At 31.5% G+C, this 26,924-nt stretch overlaps 2 long non-coding RNA genes across 2 annotated transcripts in view; one reads left to right on the top strand and one right to left on the bottom strand.

Moving 5' to 3' along the window:
• Positions 1 to 1,462: 1,462 nt before the first annotated feature.
• The window catches only part of LOC134723163 (uncharacterized), a 63,787-nt gene continuing 38,325 nt past the window's right edge, over positions 1,463 to 26,924 (bottom strand). The window contains exon 4 of the long non-coding RNA XR_010107999.1: positions 1,463 to 1,494. This is a non-coding gene — a long non-coding RNA (uncharacterized LOC134723163). The remainder of the gene's footprint in view (positions 1,495 to 26,924) is intronic.
• LOC134723161 (uncharacterized) lies at positions 1,706 to 4,248 on the top strand. Its single transcript, XR_010107997.1, has 3 exons — positions 1,706 to 1,886; positions 2,245 to 2,335; positions 2,765 to 4,248. It is a non-coding gene; the product is annotated as an uncharacterized LOC134723161 (long non-coding RNA).

The raw sequence follows: 26,924 nt of genomic DNA, 5'->3' as shown, positions 1-26,924 counted from the left end.
ATAATTGTAGTAATGTACTTGAAACTACAAAAAGTTAAATAAAATCTTCTTTTAGTCTGATTATTGTGGTAATACACTTGAAACAAACAAAATTTAATTATTTATTTTTCTTTCAGTCTGATAATTGTAGTGAAACACTAGAAAACACCAAATTTTCTATAAACTTGCATATGTACGGGTTATGCAAATCACAATAACACAATAATGCAATCAGATATTTTTTGCTTTCTTTTAAATTACCAGAGTGATAATAAGTGTCAATGAAATGAAATGACCTGTGTATGACTAGTGGTTCCATTTTCAAACAAAGACATATCATCAGTAACCTTTACACAGAGGAAATCAGAAACAAACCATGACTATTGAGCAATGCCTCCATTACATATCTAGATAGTTTTAGCCACAACATATCATGGGTAGCCTTTACACAGAGGAAATCAGAGAATAGCCTAGACTGTTGCATTGTTTACATCAGATAGTGATAGAAGTATATCAAACAATAGATCAAGATGTATTATTACCAATTATATGTCTACATCTGATGATCAGCTTATCTGTACCCTCCATTAGAGGTATAGTCTTCAGGGACCAAAACTATGTCTGAATAATGATCAAAGCAATCGAATACTTCATCATACAAATGCTAAGTGTATAACAAGGCCAGCAAGTATTGTCTCTGATAAAAAGTTCATATAGATGGTTAGCACATTGGAAGTCTGAGCAAGATTGGGGTTTTAGATTCTTATAATCCTCGTGATTATTGGCCATTGTGATGTTGGTTTGTTTCTGAATACAGGTTTAGTTGCCTCCCTTTGCAAAAGAGGTCATTTACAAGTATTGGTTTCCATATCCCATTTTAAAAATCATAACCATGTGAGGTGAATGTCTGAGTAAATAAACTCAAGACATTCTCGTTCATGTAATAATTTAACATTTACAGTTCAAGTGACTACCATATGGCAAGGTATAAATGCACATTTAGCTGATGATGGTAAAAAACTTTAAATTTATGTATTTTCACTCGCTCTTGTCAAAGTTTTGGCATCGGAATACATTTAAAAAAAGGTAATCTCTTTTTAGTCATATAAACCTATTAACTTTGAGTAATATTTTGTCAGTCTGAAGAAAAGAAAAATGCAGTAATATGACTATTTGTTGGCAAACATGTCCAGCCAAAATTCCTCCTTTAATTAGCTAGTATATTTTCTTAAGGCTGATTGGCAAAGACCAATTAGGTTAATTGTTACTGCTGACAGTGTGACTTTTAATAGAAAGGCATAACTTGTCAAAATACGACCATTATAAATGGACACTGTAGTCCAGCAACTTTTCTGGACTACTCAAACTTTTTTAAATTTCAAAATAAGAGTGAGAAACACAGAATGGTGAACGAGTCTGTTAGGTGGTAATAAAAAACAATTAAAATAATACTTACCAAAAAAGCATGCAACTTTATTAAGTATATATATCCCATCCACTAAAACTACTGGATATCTGAAAAACAAAGACACATAATGCATTTCCTATAATGCGAAAAATAAACAATATTTTGTCTTCCCTTCATTAAAATTTTCAATTTCTGCATGCTTTGAATGGGGAATAGAATTCTCCATCATTTACCTGTCAAACAATAAAAACCAACCACTACAAATATTTAATTATAAACATGAGAGAGCAATAATTAAAACAACACTTTATTACAGAAAAGCAAAAACAACAGCAAGACCACTTGCCAGGTACCGAATGTGTAAGATGTAAAAGTCACATGTCCTTCGTAGAAATCTACACCCTCCCTGAGCTGTAAATCCATTAGTTAATCACTGTACTACTCTAGAAATGACAACTTCAAAGTGAGAGAAAATTAGCGATTGGCAACCTTAGTCAATGTAAGTTGCCAAACTATTTCTCAGTAATTAACAGAAAGTAATTAAACTATCTTCTCTCTGGACTACAGTGTAACCAGTGTACTGTTTACAATTATAAACAATTGTCCAAAAACTATTCTGAATTACTCTCAATACTGTTTGCCAACATTTTCACACAAATGAAAAAAAGTCTTAAAAAGTAGTTTTGAATTAGTGATAATATCCCCGAGTTTAGTAACCAATAAACTCTGGAAACAATAAGGTTTTATAATACTATGACCTTTATTAGTATCAAGATTTTGAATTTTAGTTTCTTGTGTATAATTCTGAGTTTATTATGACATCCATTATCACTGAACTAGTATACATATTTGTTTAGGAGCCAGCTGAAGGATGCCTGCGGGTGCTGGAGTTTCTGACTGCATTGAAGACTCATTGGCGACCTTCAGCAGTTGTCTTCTCTATGGTTGGTATGTTGTCTCTTTGATACATTCCCCAGTTATAACTTTTCTTTATGCACAAAGTATAAGTGGTCAAGAAATTTGTAAGGTAATAATAGTTTGTAAAATAACTCCTACAGAAATCCCTACCAGAAGCTGTGGTAACCAATCATAACAATGGATTCCTTAATATATGCAACTCATGTTTTGATTGATTAAATTGTGTTTAAAGCCACTTGTGTTGTGTTATTTAGTGGCGGCCAGTTTTTATTGGTTTAGGAAGCCGTACTAACCTGATAAAACCACAGACCTCTAAAAGTAATGCAGTCTCTGGTTTAGCTGGTATTATGGATACAAATGGCATATCTTAATCGAAAAAACGAATGAATGGATAAATGAATAAGCATAATGCCTCTAAACATCATTCAGCACTAACCTTCTATAACAAATGTTTTTCAGAGGAAATATGCAATATGAAATAAAAGCCAAAAAAGCCAAAGATTATATCAAGAGGTACTGAACACATTCAACTATACAGATACTTCAATGTAAAAATGTGCCATCATCAACTCTCACAAAGATTATCATCTGCTTCTGTAAACGTTCAGACTTCCAGAATTTATATAGGAAGATTTATGGATAAAGTTAGATAAATAAACAATACACCAACTGCAGAAATGTTTAATACCTGAACATTGACTTTATCTGATGCTATTACATCAATCAAGCCTGTATATTAACACTATGTAATTATATATACTCTCTAAAGTGGCTGCTGTTTTTATGGTAGGTGGTTTTTAAATTGCAATAAGGTTCTTGATTTAGTTTTTCAATTTATTTTTTTAATTAGGCTAGGAGGAACTGTGAAGTCAGACACTTAAAGATAGGCTGTGTAGTTCTGCCTAGACTGCCTCATGTCAAGTACTTTTCATTATATTATTGATTTCTTTGGTTGGAAGAAAAAGTAAAATCACAAAAATACTGAACTCCAAGGAAAATTAAAAACAGAAAGTTAACTTAATCAAATGGCGAAATCAAAAGCTCAAACACATCAAATGAATGGATAACAACTATCGTATTCCTGACTTGTTACAAGCGTTTTCTAGTGTAGAAAATGGTGAACTGAACCTGGTTTTATAGCTAGCTTAAACTCTCACTTGTATGGCAGTCACACCAAATTGAAACCAGAATGAAGTACCCATTCTGTATGTTACTTTGATAGGAGTTTAAAGGATGAAATTACAAAATTAGGTCTGTTTGAAAAACCTATCATAAAAATTGATATCTTTGAAAATAAATGAATCAAAAGTATAACATTTCTTGAAAAGCAAAAGATATTCATTTCATCCTGACCTGACAAACAAACAAAATATTTCCAAAATTTTATAGAGCATTTGTTTCATCTGAAGCACTAAAATATATATATCAATTGATTGGTGAACAAATATGACTAAGAAACATTACCAACCTTTAAAAGTACAAATTGGCCCTATGACAATTGTTGTCAATATAACTTAGTTAAATGTTGCTTAAAACTGCAAGTATCTTGTGTACTGTTATGTAAAAATACCCTAAAAATTTGGTTAATAAATTGATCTTTAGAACTAAGTACTTTATTAATCCTGAACAATTTTAAAGTGCTGCTTTTAAAATTAACAATGGCAGAATATAATCCTGTGACCTCTGGCAGCAAAAATAATCAAATATCCATTAAATTAGCAAAAACAGAGAGAACAAGAAATGGTTCACTTAGAAAACAGACTTACATATGGTATTCCCATATTATACATAGACAATCGTTACTAGTAACTTCTCTCTGCGATGAAAGAGAAGTATTTACATACAAAAGAAATTATTACATTATATTATAGAATTTTATTGGGTTTGACTATTACTGGCAGCAAAGATGTAAATGAAATAACGGAAAAATTAAAGGCCATTAAGTTACGAGTGGTATTGCCTGTGTTGTCTGAATGTGAGAAATAAAATTATGTAGCTCTTTAACACAAAAATATTGTTCTTTAGTTTTTTATTACTGACTTGCAGGAGTTTGGAATTAATCACCATGAAAGTGCAACCCTAAATGCTATAAACTAAAGGACAGTTTATCAAATATTACAATATTTATCTGCGATCATTGCCAATCAATCAAAAGATTTTACTTATTTTTGTGTAGTTCTCTGTCCATTGACAAATATTACATGCATAATTCAGGAACATTAGTGTAGATCATAATTGGTACCACTGATCTGATAAAGTGAATTAGTTTAAATTGTCTGTTTGTACTCTTGAATGTAATCAAGTTGATGTAATTTTTGTCTTTGATATTTAAAAGCACCACATGGTATCATCTAAGAAATCTTCTATTTTTATGCCCCCACTGTAGTGAAGGGATCAGTAAGTTTAACCCTTGTCTGTCCATAAATTATGTTCCTTTATAAAGTTTTATGCAAGCTGCCCGGGCATCACCTGTGTCCCATGGACACATTCTCCATTTGTTTGTGAAGCATTTTTTTTTCTTCTTTTAGTAATATTTTCTAACATTTTATTTTGACAGCTTTCTCAGGACTTGGTGTTATATAAAGTTACATGTGTATCATCTATAATAGCTCTGACAAATTGTGAGCTTTTTAAAACAGAATTCCTATAATTGTACAATTTATCTGTTTTATTTATGTATGGACATCAATCACAAGAAAATGAATTTACATTCTCTCATATCTATATGACCATAGTTATCTGATCTACTCTCAGTTAATATATATTTGAATGTGTATGCTATCTCTTAAGTCAAACTGATTGGCAAAGACAAATTATACAAACAGTTTAAATAACAGCAAATGACCCTTGTTGATAGAAATGATGATTAATGACTGGTCCCCTGATGTGTGTTACATCATAGAACCAGTCTACAGACTAATTTCTTTTGATAAAATTTTCTGCACAATTCACTTGAGTTAACTTTAATAACAAAGTGATGAAAATGAGCAATCAGTTGAAATGAGTTTGGGTAGGGAAAGACTTTTTGCAATCTGGTCACATAGCAAGCCATTTATATCAAAATTATCTGCACTGGCATCGTATTTTAATATAGACTAGACAAATAACATCATTCTCACAAATTTTTAGTCCTTCATATTCGTTAATGGCACAGTCAAATGTTGACATTTGGAAGCTGTAGTTGTACTCCTAGCATGTCTTTTATTTTTAGAAAGTTAATGAAGATATGCTGTATGTCTGCCATAACAGAAAATTGGTAGACAATTCAACAAACCATGCCTTGATGTGCATGTATACTTATGGTAATGATCATTTGCCAAATAAATGAAGACAATTTGTGTTCTCGCAATTACTTTAAATTCAATGTACATTTTACTGCAAGATTCAGTAAATACCTTAGTACTTCACAAGAACCTATTGTTATGCCAATGGACTGAGAGGTCTAGTTACCAGTAAAACTGCATTGACTTGAATGTTGATGATGTCAATGTCTATGATGGCTCAGCATATCAATCTATTGCATGAAAAAATCTCCATAACATATAATACAAAGATAACCTACCGCACAACAATACAATTACAAAACCTTTATAATATATTATACTATTGCAAGATAACAAACAATTACAAAGTCTATACATGTTGAAATTGTTTTTTTATTCCTAACTAGAGATTTGAGTATATCTTTTACCCCTGATGTAGTTCTGATACTATTATCTACCCATCAAACATTAAATAGACTCCATGAAAATTACTTCTTTCCCTATTTTATGACTATTAAGGTGAAGAAAAATCTTGGAATTTGACATTCAATTGCATGTAACAAATTAGTCTACAGACAAACTCCATGTAATTTTCCAATAATAAGTGGTTTATAGCTCTTTTCTCTCTAGATGGCTATTTCTTTCCTTATCTCTAACATAAAGAAGGACATTTAACAATTTATTTTCAGACAAATTTGTTTTTATATATTGGTGATAGACTGTTCTATGGAATACACATGAGCTCACAAATGACTCTCAATTTGTCAGGAATGACCAGTCAACTGGTTCCTGGAAATTAAATCCTTTGACTGTCTACTGGTTTTATAAAGTGTGACTGATAGTGATGCTCCTTAATGGTCCATATTTGATACGTCTGAGCAATTCCAAGACAATCAATACTGAAGTTTAAGAAGTGTTTTAATGGAGTTTTCTTTGATTAAAAGACTTCCCAGAATAAATTCAAAAATAACAAGGCAATAGTTATCTCCCATGGCTCAATATTTACCCAAGCAGACTTTTAACCCTGTTTTTCCTAATCATGTAATAAATACAGAATACAATAGACTGGAAGCTTATTAATAACCTATCATTATTTAGTTCCAAGTAATGTTTCATATTTCTGCCATACTTAATTCCTTAGACATTCAGTTCAGGTTATTGTTATTTAGGAGGCTAAATAACAGCAGTATATGTGGAATTGCAGGTTTTTGACCAAAATTTCCATAAAATGTTAAATCAATTTTATTAATGTCCATCTTTTATGGAATTCATACGGCATTGACATTTCAGTTTTATATATTGTATGGACACCTGCTTACTGTTAAAGTATATTTTGTCCTTGAGATGTCATTTGGTTATTTGTGTTGTTGGGATCTTGTCTGATTTATAAATACCCTCAATATTTTATGGTCATGACTTTTTTTGTTGAATCTGAATTTCTTAACACTCTCTTTTCTTTCTATTTATTTCCTTGTAATGAGGATCTAAACACTTCTCATTTTCAAACTTAACAAAACTAATACCAATGTCTATACTGATAACCAGTGACCTCAAAGCAGGACAAAAATACTTCATTATGTGATCCTAAAGTCAATGAACACTTGCAAGAAACAATGAATTCTGGATATTTAAAAAGCCATCAATCGTAAAATAAGTTGATTTGGCATACAAAGTAACAAACTGACATCTCTTTCAGATTAGTTACTATTAGTTTTCACAATATTTATCACTGGCCAAAGGCCTACCACAAGTTTTTGTTTAGAAAACATTACAACCTACCTAAAGATTTTACGTGAATGAGTATGACAAATTAGTACCCTACATCCAGTCTAATTATCTCCCTTTGATTTCTGAAGTCATTCACACCATTCCCCCCTGATTATTGACAGATGGCCTGGCAGGGAGGCTGACCAATATATCAAGTATTATCTAAAACAAACATTTCCTTCACTGAAAAAATATTTGCCCTTTCCACTGTTACATAGCCAAAATAATCAACTGGTCAACTTGACCTAGTTTGTAGACATCAAGTCTAAACAGAGTGAGAAAAAAGAGTTTTTTGTTTGTTTTGAATGTTAACTGAACTACAATGGTATCAAGTGGACTACTTCAAACCATATGTGTTATGATTATCTTTCTACATACACCACCAATGATGTTGACTAATTTAACTTACACAAGAAAGGACGGTCAATGGAGTGTGCATCATTAGGCAAGGAAAATATACAGTCTCAAAAACATCAATTTTCATGAGGTCACTTCTGTAATAATGTTATTATCAAAGTAAAACAAGGACAAAGATTATAAAATAGTAACTTAATTAACTCTTTCATCATGTAATTTTATTTCTTGACATCTACTTTGTGATGTCAAAGTTTGTTACTTATAACGTCAAGTGCCATCTTCATTTTTCTCTGACATTGAAAGATGTCTGAAAATTACATCATCAGCATTCATTATGTTCCAGAATTAATATCACATGTTAAAACTGTGGATAAATTGTCTCCTGTCCTGATGCATCAGAGCTAAGGAGAAGGCTTTTATATTATTTAACCAACTGTCTTTGCTCTAAAGCAGTTTTAACTGAGTTATCTCCCTGTAGTGTTATGTCCCATCTTAAGCTGACATGATTTTTATGCTTTCTGACCTACTTTTTGATGATCATAAATTCATCTTATTTTCTAATTGATAAAAAAACTAACTGACTAGGTAGATTTCTTCCGAACTAAAGCTTGTTCTTCCCCTCTCCTTTGGATTTAGGGTGACCGACTTATAAAGTACCATTAAACAATCAATAATTTAATTAATTAAAATTGCAGACCTGGAAATCCATCTTTAATATATAAACCTGATCATTGAATGTTCTAAAATAAATATATTGTAGTATTTGGAAATATTATTCTTTAAATCTTCCAAGAATAGACTTTCTGTATCACTTCTGCACATAAATGTTTGAAATAACCAATACAGTTAAATGATATATACTGATCACTGCCAAGAACTCCCAATTTTTATGGCCCTAAAAAATGCTCTTCTAATTGAAAGGATGGCAACCAATCTGCCAATTATATATGACCAGACAGCCTCAGAATTAATTGGAAAGATGAATTTAACACCCAAATTATGGCCAAACAACTAGTAAAATATCTTCTCATTATATGAATGTTTCTGTTTAACAAGATAATAATTTGTGGCCAATCCTCCATCACACCCTACAGCAGTAAAGCAGACATGATCCTCCCCAATAATTAAAGCACAGTAACCTACAGTTGGACATGATCCTCCCCGTAATTAAAGCCACAATAGCCTATGGTTGGACATTAAATTTTCATTGACTCAGTAATTGATATAGTAAGCTTGATGCTCTAAATTCATTAAATATACAGACATTAAAGCATAAACATGTCTGGTTTATAGACAGCCAGAAACATAAATTCAAATCACTAAGCATACAAACAAAACATAAAGACATAGCCAAGCACTCAACCAACTTTTTCCATTTTTTTTAGTGAAGATTGAAGTTGACTAGAATATTTTATGGTTTATCTAAATTCGAAAAAAATAAAAACTTCAGATGAAATTCAAAATATATCTGCAGCTTTTATTAGATCCTTAAACTAAAATAAACATTTTAAGAGGCAACAATTTCTCATGGTGAATTAAAATCTCTTCCATCTATAAGTAAAAAAAAAGCTAACATTTATATTTTCAAGAAACTGATATTTCCTAATTCATCAAGGTAATAAACTTCCTCTTTAATTAATCTATGCAATATTTCTTAACCCCTCCACTTGAAAAATATTTTTGCAGGAGGTGACTTTTGTTTTCATTCTTCACTCTTTAATTATTTATTTTTTAAATCTGGACACTGTCATACCTTTAAAGAAATGAAGACATCTACATTATCTTAACACCATCTACAATACAGATGACAATAGATACAAACAATGATAGATTAGTACATGATGTAACAACACAAAAGGTGATGATTATCTCCCCCTAGGGGAGTTCTCCTTCATGTAAGGTACAGATAATGGGACAACATTCCACTTCATCAAAGACAAACATGACCATCATATCTCATTCTGTTGGGTAATTATAATTAAGGATCTGACCTCTACCTTTTGTATCTGTAGTAATAACAATTAAGGGCCATCAATTTTAACCCTTTTCATCTGATAAGGACAAATGGATGTCCAACAAAAGGAAAGGTCTAATTTACTGTTATTAAACATCACACAACCTACTATGGTATTATAACTAGAGGTGATATTTCAATAAGATTAAATTACTTAAAAAAACAAAAATTAATTCAAATTATTTTTGAAATTTTGATTCTGAAATTGTTTTAATTGACCTTTCAATAATACTTATAATGACATTCTATCACTTTTACAAAATCTCTATGAAGCTGAAGCCTGGGATTCCCAATTTCACGAATTAAAAAAAATAGCTTCAATACATATTAAATTGAAATATTTAAAATCATATAGATATCTTTAAGGTTAAAAGTAAAATCACAAAAATATTTAACTCCAAGGAATATTGAAAACGGAAAGTCCTTAATCAATGGAACAGCTTCCTCTTCAAAAAGAACAGCTGTAGTGCCCTGACAAATTGCACTTAACGAATAAAATTGAAAAAGATTTCTATTCACACCAAATCAGAGTTAATATACAAATCAATGTAGCTAATTCTCTCCAGAATAAATGGTTGAACCATAGAATTCCGACTCCAGAGAAGAAATTTACAATTACACAAAAGTAGAATTTAGACTCCAAATGTCAGTTACTAAATGACCATACAATCAGTGCATTATAGAATACCAGACTCCAAACAAACAGCCAAAGCATAAACCTGTCACCCTTCTAATAAATAAACTGTCAAACAAAGGTATTATTATATCAATATGATCAACAATTTCTTACATAATCATAACTGTTTCTTCTTCTTTGATCTGCTTTGTGTATAGCTAAGCCTATACACTGCCTTGCTTAATGATAACTTTGGTTTTCTTTTGATGTGGGATGTGTATTGAATCTATTGTGCAGCTTCTGCACTAACTTGTCAATTAGATAATGCTATTAACTAATGTAAAGAAAGTTTACAATTGTACCTCTGACATTAGCTATGATTTAATACATATTGTATTGGGTTCTGTAATGTCTTCGTCATTTACAACTTTTTTTCATGATATATCTGTATTAATAGTACTATATTTGTTCTCCATTAAAAATAAAAAAGATAACATTATGTGAAAACAAAGGTTCTCTTTCATCAGTAAATATTACCATGGAAACACAATTTGTTAAAAGTTAGTGCCCTAAATGCACCAATTAATCATTATTTTTGATTGTTTGTCAAAAATGAAACCATCCTCTGTTGAGGCTAATAAAGAAGAAAAGAAAAAACCCTGAAAAAAACATTTAAGTGAAAAAATCAACAAAGATATGTCATAAAGATTACATAAATTACTACCTATGACCTTAACCTTTACAAATATAAAATTGGGTCAAGGTCAGGACATACAATTTAGAATTATTTGGAAAATACTGTATAAAGAATGACTACATTATGTATGATGGCTGAGTGAAAACTAGAATGATTTAGGACAACTGACATGATCCAGCAACAGACCTTCCAAAAAGACTATTAGGGTCAAGGACATTTGCTGAACCTTACAGCATATCCTGCAATATTTTACAACTGAAAAGTGTTAACAATGAGTTATCCCTATCAAACAAATCTATGAACCTTTTTTTTTTTTAATGAGTGGCTGTTTGGCAAAGAAATGCTCTTATGGGGCCTAAAAATTTGATAAATTAACAGAGTAAAACAATGCAATGTTCCATTTAGTACAGTTGTACAAAATTACTTTTACTAAATGGAAATGAGGAACACCTCAGGTCCAGACTAATACATTTTTAGTGGGTAACAAGAAAGGAATGTATGCATGATCACATGATTTATATCACCATACCTATGATTAACATCAGGTGTAACAATCAGAACAACAAGGGTGGACATATTTTTTAGCTATAAAATTCAACAAACAAATGAGATTTCTTTTGAAGTAGCATACCCTATGACACATGCAGTTGTTTATGGCAGTGGAGAGCTATTGTGCATCTTTTGATTCAAGTTTCTTATAAATAGTTGATGATTGTGCACTAGAATAGCATCATTACATGAGAGGACCCCATTAAATACATTTAATATTAAGATCAAATGTACAAAAGATAAAAAGTCAGGTTCAGACACTTATAACCTTTGTAAGACATATGTTAATTTACAATTGTGTAATAAGTAAATAATTGACTGCCTTTGATAAATCGTCAAGTAACTGGGGGTAGTTAGAGCTTTTGGTTTCTTGTAACACCAGGGGGGAGGGGGGTATTTATAGCTGTTGGTTAACAGGATCCATTTCTCTGGATCTCTTTTTCAATTTGAATTTCTGTAATGTTGAATGATGCCCATCTTATTCCCAATTCTCATTCAATGGGTGAATTCACTCTTAAAATGCACAGAAAGGTGCTTTGCAGTCTTTCAATTACACTGAAGACAAAGTTTGCATTTATACCTTCAATGAAGCTTCATATATGATAATCCAAAAGCAGGCTAATTTATGGGGTGGGGTAAGGGTTGTCCTACATTGTCAGTGGCGAATCCAGAACTTTTCCTAAGAGGGGCCCTCTGACTGGCCTAAGGGGGGCCCGCTCCAGTCATGCTTCAGTGATTCCCTATATAATCAACCAAATTTTTCCGGCGTTTTATGTTTCCACATATTGGCATTTCTTTTCCGGAAAAAAAAAATGACGTTTCCAGAAAAAAAAGTTTACGTTTCTGGAAAAAAAGTTTACATTTCTGTAAATAAATATCCTACTTTTCCGGAAAAAAATAAATTATTTCATTTCCACAAATAATTAAGGAATACCTGTTGATCGAAATCCATAACACAAAATAAATATTTAGTTAAAGGTCATCATAACCTGCAAGTAAAATTCCTAAGTAAAATGTATGAAAACGTATATATATATATGTTCAAAAGTCAGCACTTATCAGATATTTTGATATGTGCTCAGAAGTCAGATATGGCAGAATGTTTGTAGCCAACACGTCGTACAAAGTCCACAGTAACACATCGACGAAGACAAAAATGTTAGGATGGCTAAGGCATAAAACTGTTCTTTTAGGTGGACATGAAAAGACTCGGCACCATTTGTTGTTCTCTTTTCCTCGTGTCAGAAGGTGATGCCCAAATGGTTGGTGGAGATCTCGATTTGCCATCTACATGTATATAAAATTCCAATATATAATCGACAAACTTCATGTATTTATTGTCAGATGGAGCATCGGCTAATAATTCAACAAAGCATTCTTCAATCATGTCAGTTGGCAAGTAAGCCAAACCAAAGAAGAGCGTTAGCAATTTACCAAAATAAGAACCTTTGTCTATGTAATCGGCACTCAGATAATTTATCTAATATTCATTCAGATATTTATGATTTACCAGGTAAATTTACGGAAAAGTAATTAATACAAATTGCCAAAGCGTATACTCTAAATTTGCGGAAACATAGTATTGGGACTTTGAAAATTAGCGGAAATGCAATACGCCCAATTTTTCCCACAAAAGGGGGGGCCTAGATCCGCCTATGATTGTATTTTCAAATTTTGGATCTGCATCTTTGAATCACTAATTTCACTTACCAGTGCTCTTGAAGCTAAATTATACTGCTTCAAAGAAAAGTTTCAAAGAAAATACAACAACTTGGAATCATATATTTTCTTCAAAGAATCTTTGTTCACTTTTACAAGTTATTCTTATAGGCATATTCAAATCTATATGATTTTGATTGATGCATTGAATTAAGGATCATACCCAACAATGTACCATTAAACACTTTTCAACAAACATCCTGTTCATGGATTAACCAGATAAACACATTCAGTTTCTAAGTATACTTTTCATTAAAAACATGTTAGAAACCCCTCTAACAACTTGAGGCTAACTTTTGATGTTAGCATGCGATAAGAAGTTTTAGATTTCTAAAACAAGATGTATTTTTGTTCAATCAGCCTTCTGTCTATTTTCAAATCACAGAAAAATTTTGTAATTTGCCAATTAGTTATAAACAAACATGACTGACTTCTCTTAACAAATTGGATAAAACTAAACTACACCTAGATGTCAGAAATCTTTGTTTAATCTCAGAATGTGGTATATTTTAACAAATTATTGGAATTATTTGACCTCCTAAGTAAACATTGAGAATTATTACCTACATACTGCATACTTTACAGTTCTACATTGCTATAATTTCGAACAGTTGTAGCGATCAAATGGTCAAAGGAATATATGATACAGTTCTACATTACCAATAATTCTGACCAGTTGTAGTGATCTAATGGTCAAAGGGATATACAATACATTTAATTCTGACCAGTTGTAGCAACCAAATGGTCAAAGGGATACCTTGTTATTCAATTATAAGGAAGCAGCTGTTTAATTGTTTAAGTGTGTAATTATTAATTATTTCCTACTGAAATGGACATTAATTAGTTGTTTGGTGTGAAATGATAAGAGGCCATACAGTACTCTGGTTCTGTCAAACTCACTTAAGTTATGTCAGTATACTTTTCAAACTCACCAACTGTAATGCCAAGATATTCAAGAGATTTCCATCATCAAAACTCTACCATGTTGGTTTTTTATTTGAGTTGTAAAATTGACATTTCATATGTTTTCAGTTATACAAAAGAGCCAACCTGAATAAGCCTCATTCACGATCTATCTGAAATAAAACATGAAGTTTCTCATTGTTATAATTCCTACATAAATAGCTAGGATTCATTTATAGTTTGTGGATACCAATGTTCTTGACTTGAGGAAAACTTTTAACTCAATATTTGATTTCGTGGATTTATTATAGTCTGCAAACAAGCCAGTGGCGGATCCAGAAGTTTTTATAAGGGGGACCCACTGACTGACTTCATTCGAATTCCCCCCCCCCCCTCCTCCTTTTGTGCTAAAAAAATCCAAGCTTCTAGAAGCTATATAACAATTTTTATTTTGCAAAAACTTGAAGAAAACCAGTCAAAACAAGTTGGCAAACCTGACCAAATATAACACACTTTATGGTTATAAAATTTAGAATGGACATGAGGGATTGTGTCAAAGAGACAACAACCTAACCAAAGAGCAGAAAACTTCTGAAGGCCACCAATGTGTCTTTGATACAGCAGGGAAATCCAGAACCGGAGCCGTGCTTCAGCTGGCCCCTTAACAAAAATATGTACTAGTTCATAATGTACGTCATACTAAACTCTGAAATACATAAAAGAAACTAAAATTAAAAAGCATACAAGACCATGTGTAAATAAAACAAACACGAAAAAGACCTATACGTGCATTACACAGCAGTTTTAAAAATTCCTCAATACAATTTTTTATTTGAGAAAAATGAAGGACTAACCATTGACATTGAGTTATGATTGAGTACTTTAGCAAAATAAAGTTGGTAAATAGCTGACATACAAAACTGGACTGATCAATATTGCCTCCCTCAAAGTAGCTTTACAATAGAAATATGATATAATTCCAATAAGTAAGAACCAGCCATCCATTGTGATAGGTTTTATTCTCTATTCAGAAGTAGATAATAATTCTCCCGATAAAACAATAAAATATGATGAGAAATTGGAAGATTTTTGATAGAGTACTTGCTGTTTTTCTGTAATATCAATAAAATTACATCTCTACTTATACAAAACATCAGGAAAATGGCAATTTTGTGATGTTTATCAGCGGTATTCAGTAGTACAATAAAAGATACATAATTTATAAATCTTTTGAGTTTGTATTGAGATCAAGTGATTTTCCTATCAATGTTAACTATAATCTATTCATCTGAAATTATCCCCTATTAAGATAAAATGTGATAAAATCATTTAACAATACTGATATGTCAAAGGAAACAATTATTTAATAAATTTATTCAATAATAATTTCAACTGAGACTCTGTGGGTCTAATTATAAAGTCATTCATTATAAGTCAGAGATGAGGAAAACAGTTTGAGATGAGTACAACTCTAAAATCACTGATATATTATGATGAAAGTAAAGTTTACTAAACAATGCAGATTTATGTATATAGGTAGACAAATATAATTGAGAATAGAAATGACAGGGAATATGTCAAAGAGACAACAACCACACCAAAGAGCAGACAAAAGCCGAAAGGCCACCAATGGGTCTTCAAGGCAGAAAGAAAATTCTAGCTTTAAAGAATATATATATATATATATGTGGGAATCAATATTGTCTCAGAGACAACTGTAAAATAAGGTGTACCAAAGGGAGACAATTCAAACCACAAGAGCTGTGTCCATTTAGGACACAGGACACCATACAATGCTTGCACGATCATATTTCCTTGTTAGGTAAATAGTGAATCCAGGGTAAAATCCAAGAATTGGCTCTAGTTCCATTGGCGGATCCTGGAGGGATTCTAGGGTTTGGACCCCCCCTTTTTACTCTGGGTTGGGACCCCCTTTTTAAAATGGCTGGATCCGCTCCTGTGTTCTATAAAATTGAGAATGAAAACCCGGAATGTGTCAAAGAGACTACAGGACAAAAACCAACCAAAGAGCAAAAACAGCCAAATGCCACCGATGGGTCTTCAACTCAGCGAGAAAACCCACCACCATAAGGCTGGCTTCAGCTGGCCGCTTAACAAAAATGTGTACTACTTTAGAAAAAAGTTTGCGGCTGCAAATATTTGCACCTGTCCTAAGTCAGGAATCTGATGTACAGTAGTTGTCGTTTGTTTATGTAATATATACGTGTTTCTCGTTTCTCATTTTGTTTATATAGATTAGACCGTTGGTTTTCCTGTTAGAATGGTTTTACACTAGTAATTTTGGGGCCCTTTATAGCTTGTTGTTCGGTGTGAGCCAAGGCTCTGTGTTGAAGGCCGTACTTTAACCTATAATGGTTTACTTTTTAAATTGTTATTTAGATGTAGAGTTGTCTCATTGGCACTCACACCACATCTTCCTATATCTATATGTACCAAGGTTTCAAGTTCATGCGACCTTTTTCCTGATAGCTGCCTATGTAAACCACCTCTTTCACCTGAAGAAACTAACTAAAAGATGGCCTGACAGGAAAACAACATGACACCTTATAAATTCACAAATGGACTATAAAATAGAATTCTGATTCCAGCAACAAAATAGAATTCTGATTCCAGCAACAAAAAGGTACTTTTTCAATACTTCATTTTTGTTTTCATTTTCCAATGATGTCCAAATAACAAGGATGGATTATAAACTATTTGGTATTACTAGTTTTTAATTTGACAATCTTAGTGGAATTCCTTAATGTAATTAAATTCAACTTGCAAGTCCTCATTAACAAACACAATGAATAGTTCATATAAACTTTTAATCAGAAGCCAAAACAAAAACTTGACAAATGATAAAAAGTTGACTTCTTTAATTTACTCTGTACCAGATTAAGATTCTGATCCTAACAAACAGGAAACCCTAGAGAAACACCGAATGACAAATGCCTACAAACTTGTTAATGAGGGATCAGTGTTTAATTCTGATTAAGTTCTTGACATTTGCAATAAATTTATCAACAAATTAAGGATACTAAACATGATAGATGATGGCTTGCAAATTTTCTCATTTAATTAAAGCTTTAGAGATAAAAATTCTAAAATCTTAGGAATCCTAAAATGTGTTGCATTTCATCTACTTAACTCTATTTCTGGTGACTCTTCATTTGTATAATTTGAAGAATTAAAAGAATAATATTTTTTTATCTGACTAATAGCATTATTTGATGAACTGAGCAGAATTTTGTCGGTAAAAAAATTCCAATTCTCACACTGTCATAATGTTGCAAAGTACAGAGCCCAGGAAATACAGATATTATAAATTATTCCTACTTATTACTTATAATATATAAATGCATTCTTTCATATCAAAATAGAGGTCTTACCATGCTTGAATTGGAACAGACTATTTTGATAAGACTGGATGGTGCCATGTATTACATGTGGATTATACTAATTCCATCGTGCACATGAAGTAATATTGTCATAATTGTGTAATAGAGTGCACCTTTATATTAATCAGTTTCCTTTAAACAGGATGTGTCTTGATAAAATGAAACCAACTGCAACATCACTCCCCCCACTAAAATTCTATAAAATCACTGACCAAGATATTTTTGCAACTTTCTATTAAGTAAATTCATTAGCTTGGAATGTAAATCAAGCACACCTCTACAATACATAAAATAAATGTTATGCATAAAAGCTCTGAATGTATGGATGTATTTAAGAGAATTATCTTTTGTGTTTTAATTGGTGTTTTAAAACTGCTTTAGATAATTAAAAGTCCTTGTATAATAGACATTAGTTATTCAAGAGGTAAACACTTCGTTCTTAGCTATCAGACATGCCTGTTTATAGTTACTTTAAGTGAAGTTTTAACGCTGTTAAATGTAATCTATGAAGTAATACAATTTATATTTTTCCGATAAATAAACATAATCCTTCAAAAACATGTAGAATTTAATGAATAAAACCATCAGTAGTTTGACTTATCGCCCATTTTCTATACAAATGAACAAAAACTGTAAAAGCCTCATAACTTTTCTATCATTAAGACACGCTACAATTAATGGTGGAATAATAGAGATGATATTTCTGATGGAGTGTTAATGTAATGCATTGTGGGATATATGACAAAATAACGATTACGCCAGCTGAAATAATCGTCTCATCTGGAGCACCATCTAAATTAAGCATGCATTCTCAGTTACAAAAAACGCTTCGTTAGATTGGCAGCGTTCCCTCACCTCTAGAAGAACAAAGTATTCGTGCAGGTGTAAAGAGTGTCGTCAACGAATTAAAGACAAGTATGTCTGATTAGTACTACTATCTACAGGTAGATTATGTTGTCAATGTTACGATATTACATTCTCAGAATTGTGATTGATTCATGCAGATGCACTCATACCACATCTTCCTTTTTATATCTATAGAGTATGCTTAGTGACAGTCTCCTTATGTTTTCAGATGTAGGATTTGATTCTTTTTTAATACAGGTGTATTATTATGTCATTGTAACCATATTACAAGACGAGCGTTGTGATTGATTCATGACACTCATACCACATCTTCTTATATAATATATATCGAGAGAGTATGCTAAGATACTCCCTGTGTTTTCCGATGCAGGACTTGGTTCTTTTTAAATGCAGGTAGATTATTATGTCAATGTTACAACATTACATTCTTAGCATTCTGATTGATTCAGAGTACGCTATGACACTCGCTATGTTTTCAGATGGAAGATTTGGTCCTTTTTTAATTCCACTTGACCAAATAGTATGCTAAATGTTTTACTGTAAGTATAGATTAATACAGAAATAAGGATTGACACACACAGCCTGATCATTTTATTAGTAATTATCACAAGTACATTGCCATATTCAGCCCTCACTGACCATTGACAATGACCAGGCTTACAACCTGGTACATTCAATCTGGTGTTTTATTTTTTTTCATTAAAAATGTCTCAATCGAAGCTGTTATAATATGTGGTCAACAAATGTTTTATAAAACCCGTTTCATTGATGTCAAATTAAAAGCTTGAAACATGTGTAACATCAGATTGAATACAAGTCAAATACTGTCCCTAACAAACTGATGCTCTTTAAACTGAACACTAATGAATGGAACACACTTTTACTGAATATTAATGTATGAGTTCACTTGGAGGGTCACCATCAAATGCTCAAGTACTAATATTGCTATTCACCTGTTTATATGACAATTCATAAAGAGATACCATTCTCAAACCAAATTCCCAAAATACAAAATATTTACTGACAGTGACCTTCACCTTTGACCTTTTGATCCACAAATCCATTAACTACGTCCCATTCCCTTGTATGTTGCCTTCCAATCAATCAATGGAAACTCAAGGTATCATATGGAAACCAATTTTTCTATTGTTTCTATTTTAGTTACAATGACCTTGACATGTAAGAAAATCTAAAGAAATGCATCATCTTTCCAATATATTCCATCTATTTAAAATTGTATTCAAATCAAGTAAGGGAGAGTCAAGTTACGATCAAAAAACATTTTTCCTTTATATTTTGAATTTCCTTCTATTTTTAGAAGCAGTGACCTGACCTTGACCTATCAACACCAAACTCAATTGACATCACTTCAATATTCTATCAATAATTTTCATCTGCATACAATTTATTCTCATCATGCAATAATGTCTTTAAACCCTCAAACCCCTAACCCCCCCCCCCCCCCCCCCCCCCCATATCCCATTTAGTTTTCCAATACACAAAAAAAGAAAAGAGGACAGACCAAGAGATTACTATGATCTCAAACATTTTCCAGGAAATTACAAAATGTAGTTAAAGTCATATGAAACAAGTGACCAGTGAAAAATAATGTTAATCCCATTCTTGAACCAATATAAAAAAGAAGATGATTGCAAATGAGACAACTGTCCACAAGAGACTAAATTGACACAGCCATTAACAACTATAGGTCACCTTACGGCCTTCAACAATGAGCAAAGCCCATACATCATATATAGTCAGCTATAAAAGACCCAGATAAGACAATGTATACATAAATCATTAAATAATTATTCTGTGCACAATTTTATAATTTTTTCATTCGTATAATCGTCAAAAAATATTTCATTCAGTCTTATGGCTGTGTTTTGAAGCCTAAGTTTTACGATTCTCATCCGTTTAAAACAATCAACAAAGAAGCATGGATATTCAGGTAGAAAGATGTATAACAGGTACAATAAGATAAAGTTTATCTTGATGATGAAATTCTGTTTACTATTGGTTTTCCATTTGCAATTGTGTATTGCAATCACTGGATTTTAACAAGAAAGGTCAGGCTGTAAACATATGCATATTTTTATTTAATTTAATGTTTCATATGACTTTAATATTGCAACATGTATTAGATATCAAAAGAATAAAAAACAAATACATTTTCAAAAAGATTCTCAAACATCATAGATAATTAAAGTTTACCTACAAGTATCAAGTAAAACTTGATATTGATCAACAAAGTATGAAAACAAAGTCAGATGTCTCCTATAAAGTTAGGTGTCTGCTAAGACATATATATTTTGAATTTTTATCTAGATTCATAATTTTTTTTTAAAATTAGAATCAAAAGAGGCAACTTTTATATTATTTTATGATCAAAGTTTTATAAGGAATAGTTGAATCACTAGAAAGAACTTTAATTAAAATTCATTTATGCTGCAAAGATGACAGCATCTAAGCTTAAGGTCTAGCACCATGTGCAGAAGGTTAAACTTTTGATTATTTCACTTTTGATGTACAGAATGATAATAAATAGTGTCCTTATGTCTAAGGTAATAAATAGTTCAACACCATTAAGCAGTGGGGTAAGTAATTTAATTTCAGCTGCCAAATTCTTCTTCCTTCAGAAAAAAATAGAAATCATGCATCACTTTCAACAGATTAGGAACAAAAGGATGAAAACGAGAATTAATAACTGTTCCTTCTGTGTGTGTCAATCTCGCAAAAGATATAAGTCCATAAAGGCATTACTAATAACACGCTTGGTCTCCAAACTCAATTACCAAAGACAATTTACCACATATTAAACTGCTTTTAACATTTACTTCCCCATTACGTTCAAAATATGTCTAATTCTGTCCTGACAAAAAATAGAGATTTGTATCTTCCACATCTATAGATGTCTCCCCTGACAAACATAGCAGAAAAAAACATCTTTACAAAAAAAAATCTCATCACAATTATTCTTGATCATCCTAATGACTTAACCATAAAGAGGAGAAGATGTTGTTTTTGTTTGTATGTATTTAAGTGAGAAACATTTACAAAGAACTAAATCGTTTTCCAAAAATTCTTTCTTTCAACCAGCCTCTTCTAAAAAACTACAAACACTTTATCAGAGGGATTGTTGACAATACAACATCTTGTCTGTAACACCGATAGTTAACTCAATTACAGACCCAAGGCTTAGCAATAGGGTTAATATTAGTAAACATCGTACAAATGAAAGAGTCCTAGGACAATTTCATGCATGGGGTAAAAAATAACATGAAAACAAAGAAATAAATTGACTTCACAGAACTCTGGCACAAGTTCACCAATTATTTTAACATTGCAGGTTCAAAAACATATTATCAAGTCTCTTGCAATTCTCGTTTTCATTCCAGATAAATTATATCGACATGATTTTACCAAATTTATGTTATTTTTAATGAGTTCCAAACACATTTTTTATCAACATAATTTGTTCCTTCTCAAAACATTAGAGAAAATTGTCACCCTTTAGTTAACATAAATGCATTTTCACACCAGGGGTGTGGAGACATAATTTAATGCTACATTTACAAAACAAACTTCAAGGGTCTCCTTTGTTTATAAGAAATTAATTATCGTTGGCTTTACACAGAGTTGTAATTATATAAGTTCCTCACTATTTCCCCTAAAAAGCCAAGCAATACATAGGTGGTATTCAAAATATAAGGCAGGTGAAATAGAGCATAACAACTAAGCAAATGGTTCTTTCTTTAAAAACTTACATAATCAGTCCTATGATAACAGCGTAACATCTTCAAAAACAAGTCTAAATTAACAATAATTTCTTAATTTGGTGCACACCACCTGAAAAATTCCAGTGTAATAGTAATGTACTTTACCCTGCCGCCCAATGGATTTTATTGAACAAACAAAACCTAATTTCACCTGAATTTTTTTTTTCAAAGAAATATCTTAAACACATTCAGCGTTAATAATATTATCAAAGCATTAGTTATTACAACTGCATAGAAGATTTTATTCAGCTGACTGATGATTTTTCCATTTTTCTCCACTAGAACTCAAGGTACACTAGTTTGCACCAGACAAAGAAATCTAATATCAATGCAGACTTATTGATGAACTCCATGCAAAATAGTCTAACTTTATTACTGTTATGACTAATGTGTTACAATAGATGCAACACTTATTATATTCTAACATTTTCTAACATTTTTCTCTGACTTGAGATTTAGAACTTTTTTCATGATAAAAAAAGTCGGCAGATAGTTCTCACAGCTGATGATACCAAAAGGACTAATTAAATTCATTAGCTGTAAAAAAAAATCAAACAAACCAATGCAAAACCAGATGCTTCGCAGGGCGTAGCTTTATACGACCGCAGAGGTTGAACCCTGAACGGTTGGGGCAAGTATGGACACAACATTCAAGCTAGATTCAGCTCTAAATTTGGATTGTGATTAAATAGTTGACACAGCATAGGTTTCTGACACAGAATAAATGTGTTCTAATGAACTTAAAATTTTTGTTTTCTCTTACAGCAATTCACTATGTTGTTGAATATTAATCCTCTCAAAAATATGCTTGAAGAAATTTTCTTTTTATTTATGAAATTTCAAAAGAGAAAATTGAACCCAATTTTTTTAATCACATCCCCCTTTCCCTTATTCCAAAACTAATCTCAATTAAAATTTCTAATGGAGTTTGCAACAATAACTACTCATTTAAATACATCATAAAATATTAAGATGTAAAAAAACTGCTTGTTATAACTGAATGGTAAAGATTATTTTAATTTATCAGTTGGTAGTAAAAAGTAAATATACATTATATATATATTGTATATAACAAAGATTTAAGTTGATTCTGGACAAAGAAAGATAACTCCAATTAAAAAAAATTCTTGCAATTGCACAATATTGTGCAATTAGTTATTTCTTGCTTACTATTCTGGACAAAGAAAGATAACTCTAATAAAAAAAAATATTGCTATTTCACAATATTGTGTAATTAGATATTTCTTGCCAAGGCGCAATACTGTGCAATTGAAAAGACTTGCTATTGCACAATACTTAATATAATAATTTTAGATCCTGATTTGGACCAACTTGAAAACTGGGCCCATAATAAAAAATCTAAGTACATGATTGGATTCAGCATATCAAAGAACCCCAAGAATTCAATTTTTGTTAAAATCAAAATAAGTGTAATTTTTTACCCTTTGGACTTTAATGTAGACGAATTTGAAAAAAAGACCAAAAATGAAGAATCTACATACAGAGTTGGATTTGGCATATCAAAGAACCCAATTTATTCAATTTTTGATGAAAGCAAACAAAGTTTAATTTTGGACCCCGATTTGGACCAACTTGAAAACTGGGCCAATAATCAAGAATCTAAGTACATTTTTAGATTCAGCATATCAAAGAACCCAACCGATTCATTTTTTGTCAAAATCAAACTAAGTTTAATTTTGGACCCTTTGGACCTTAATGTAGACCAATTTGAAAACGGGACCAAAAGTTAAGAATCTACATACACAGTTAGAATCCGCATATCAAAGAACCCCAATTATTCAATTTTGATGAAATCAAACAAATTTTTGGCCCCCAATTCCTAAACTGTTGGGACCTAAACTCCCAAAATCATTACCAACCTTCCTTTTGTTGTCATAAACATTGTGTTTAAATTTCATTGATTTCTATTTACTTAAACTAAAGTTATTGTGCGAAAACCAAGAATAATGCTTATTTGGGCCCTTTTTTGGCCCCTTATTCCTAAAATGTTGAAACCAAAACTCCCAAAATCAATCCCAACCTTTCTTTTGTGGTCATAAACCTTGTGTCAAAATTTCATAGATTTCTATTAACTTAAACTACAGTTATTGTGCGAAAACCAAGAAAATGCTTATTTGGGCCCTTTTTGGCCCCTAATTCCTAAAATGTTTGGACCAAAACTCATAAAATCAATACCAACCTTTCTTTTGTGGTCATAAACCTTGTGTTAAAATTTCATAGATTTCTATTCATTTTTACTAAAGTTAGAGTGCGAAAACTAAAAGTATTCGGACGACGACGACGACGACGCCAACGTGATAGCAATATACGACGAAAATTTTTTCAAATTTTGCGGTCGTATAAAAAAGGAGAAAAAAACAAAAATACAAGAAAAACAAGTCTATAATAAAAGAGTGGGGAATTGGATATCACAGGGACAATCAAAATTTGATTTATAAGTTAAAAAAAAAAACCAACAAAAACAGCAAAATCTGGATGACAAAAAAAACCAAGAAGACAAACATTAGGCTATGTATTGAAGGCCGTACTTTGACCTATAGTAGTTTACTTTTACAAATTGTGACTTGGATATAGAGTTGTCTCATTGGCACTCATACCACATCTTTTTATTTCTAAGTCTACAAAACACAATACATTAATTTTTGTATCGAAAGCTATATATTAATCCAGATAGAACTACATTAGCCTAACAAAAAATGTGGGAAATGAATTAAACTTACAGAACAAGGCCACTTTTGATTCTGTATGTCCAAGTGTCTTTGATCTATTGAATTTCTGCATAAAATATGCAGACATAAAAACATTAAACAGTTTGTATCAGTATTCACTGATAAAGTCAGGGTATGATTATAATTGTATTGGACTTTAATGTCCACTTACCAGTGGTCAAGCGAGGTCAAGTACATACTGACAAATTATTACTGTCCATTATAAATTTGATTTCTATTATTTCCTGTGATAACCTTTAGGTCAAGCGTACTTCTGTTGTGCTTTTATTAAGTTCCGAGACCAGAAAAGATAAAGGGGAGGAACTTTGCAGGGGTGACAAAACAGTTGTAAATAGAAATGACCTATACATTTTTACAATTCAAGGCATACACCTTCAGTGTTTACATTTTTCTGTCAGACAACTTTGACAGTCCTATTTATAACTCATGGTTGCTAGCTATTGGTTCAAAAACATTTCCTCACTTATCCTAATAATTTGAGAGTGCTTGAAATACATTAATATTGACTGTTGTACCCCTATTTTTGACATTTTTACTCTTTGAGTATGTTTGTTTTGTTCATGCATCGTTGACAATTTAATGGAATTTGATGCGACTGTCATATAAGTGAGAGGTTTAGCTAGCTATAAAACCAGGTTCAATCCACCATTTTCTACATTAGAAAATGCCTGTACCAAGTCAGGAATATGACAGTTGTTACCCATTCGTTTGATGTGTTTGGACTTTTGATTTTGCCTTTTGATTTTTGATTTTCCTTTTTGAATTTTCCTCGGAGTTCGGTATTTTTGTGTTTTTACTTTTTAGAATTTTTTTATGAAGATTTCTATATTTTTGTTCTGATTTAAGAAGAATTTGGCATCTGAAATTAATTTATTACCCCACTGCATAATTGGCGTTAAACTATTTTTCTGCTCAGACATAAGGACACAATTAACTATATATTATCATTCAGCATTACAAAAATGTCATAATCAAGTTTATAACTTTTTCACTGTTTTGGTGGATAAATCACTGAGCATTCAGCAAACAAACTAAAAATAAATATGGACAAGTTCATGTTGATGAGTCTGGAGTTGATTTCCCAAAAAAAAACTTAGACTAAGATTAATAGTAAGTCATGAACAATTCAGTATACTTAAGATCAATTTTAGTCGTAAGTTTTTTTGTGAAATGGACTTCAGCACCCTGCTTAAGAACAAGACCTGAGTAAATTTTCAATGAGCTGATGTATTAAGTGCAATAAAAGAACAGTTCATTTTCTTTTTGTGTGATTTCTTTGCTGTGCATGAACTGATTTGGTTTCATAAATAGATACCCCCTCTCATATCCTTTCTTTTTCTATTGGTCCATTGGCCCAAAAATAGAAAAGTCTCTCCCCACACTGTCTCAATATTCTGAGTCGTATCAAAAATAAAGGAGATGACTGGCAATATTGCCAATGACACAGAAATTAACAACTATAAGTCACCAGTATGGCCTTTAACAATGAGTAAAACCCATACTGCATAGACAACTACAACAGGCCATAAAACGAATATGGCATAGAAATAGAAAAGATACCAATGTTTTTATTTTGTTTTGAATCATAAAAGAATTTAATCCACAACTTCCAGCATAACATTGAACATAGCATGTTAGTTTTACTGAGGTATAAATCATGTGCAGTCTTTCTAGAGATAACAATTTTTCTAAGATGTAACCCACAACCTTCCTATCATAATTCGAGGAAATAAAAGATGTATATTTTAGAATATAAATTTTCAAAATATATATTTTTACTATCCTTATGTCAAAGATTCTCAAAATTTAAATTCTCATAAAATCTATTTTGAAAAAACATAAATTTTATGAATGTTTATTAAGGAATAAGTAAATGTTTGAAAACTGGCTGATAAAATTCTATTTTAAATCCACCATAATTACACTGTCTCTACATC

This window comes from Mytilus trossulus, chromosome 6 (genome assembly GCF_036588685.1).
Source record: "Mytilus trossulus isolate FHL-02 chromosome 6, PNRI_Mtr1.1.1.hap1, whole genome shotgun sequence".
Lineage (NCBI taxonomy): Eukaryota > Metazoa > Mollusca > Bivalvia > Mytilida > Mytilidae > Mytilus > Mytilus trossulus.
Note: the sequence above shows the minus strand (reverse complement) of the source record. Positions and strands in the feature narration are given on the sequence as shown.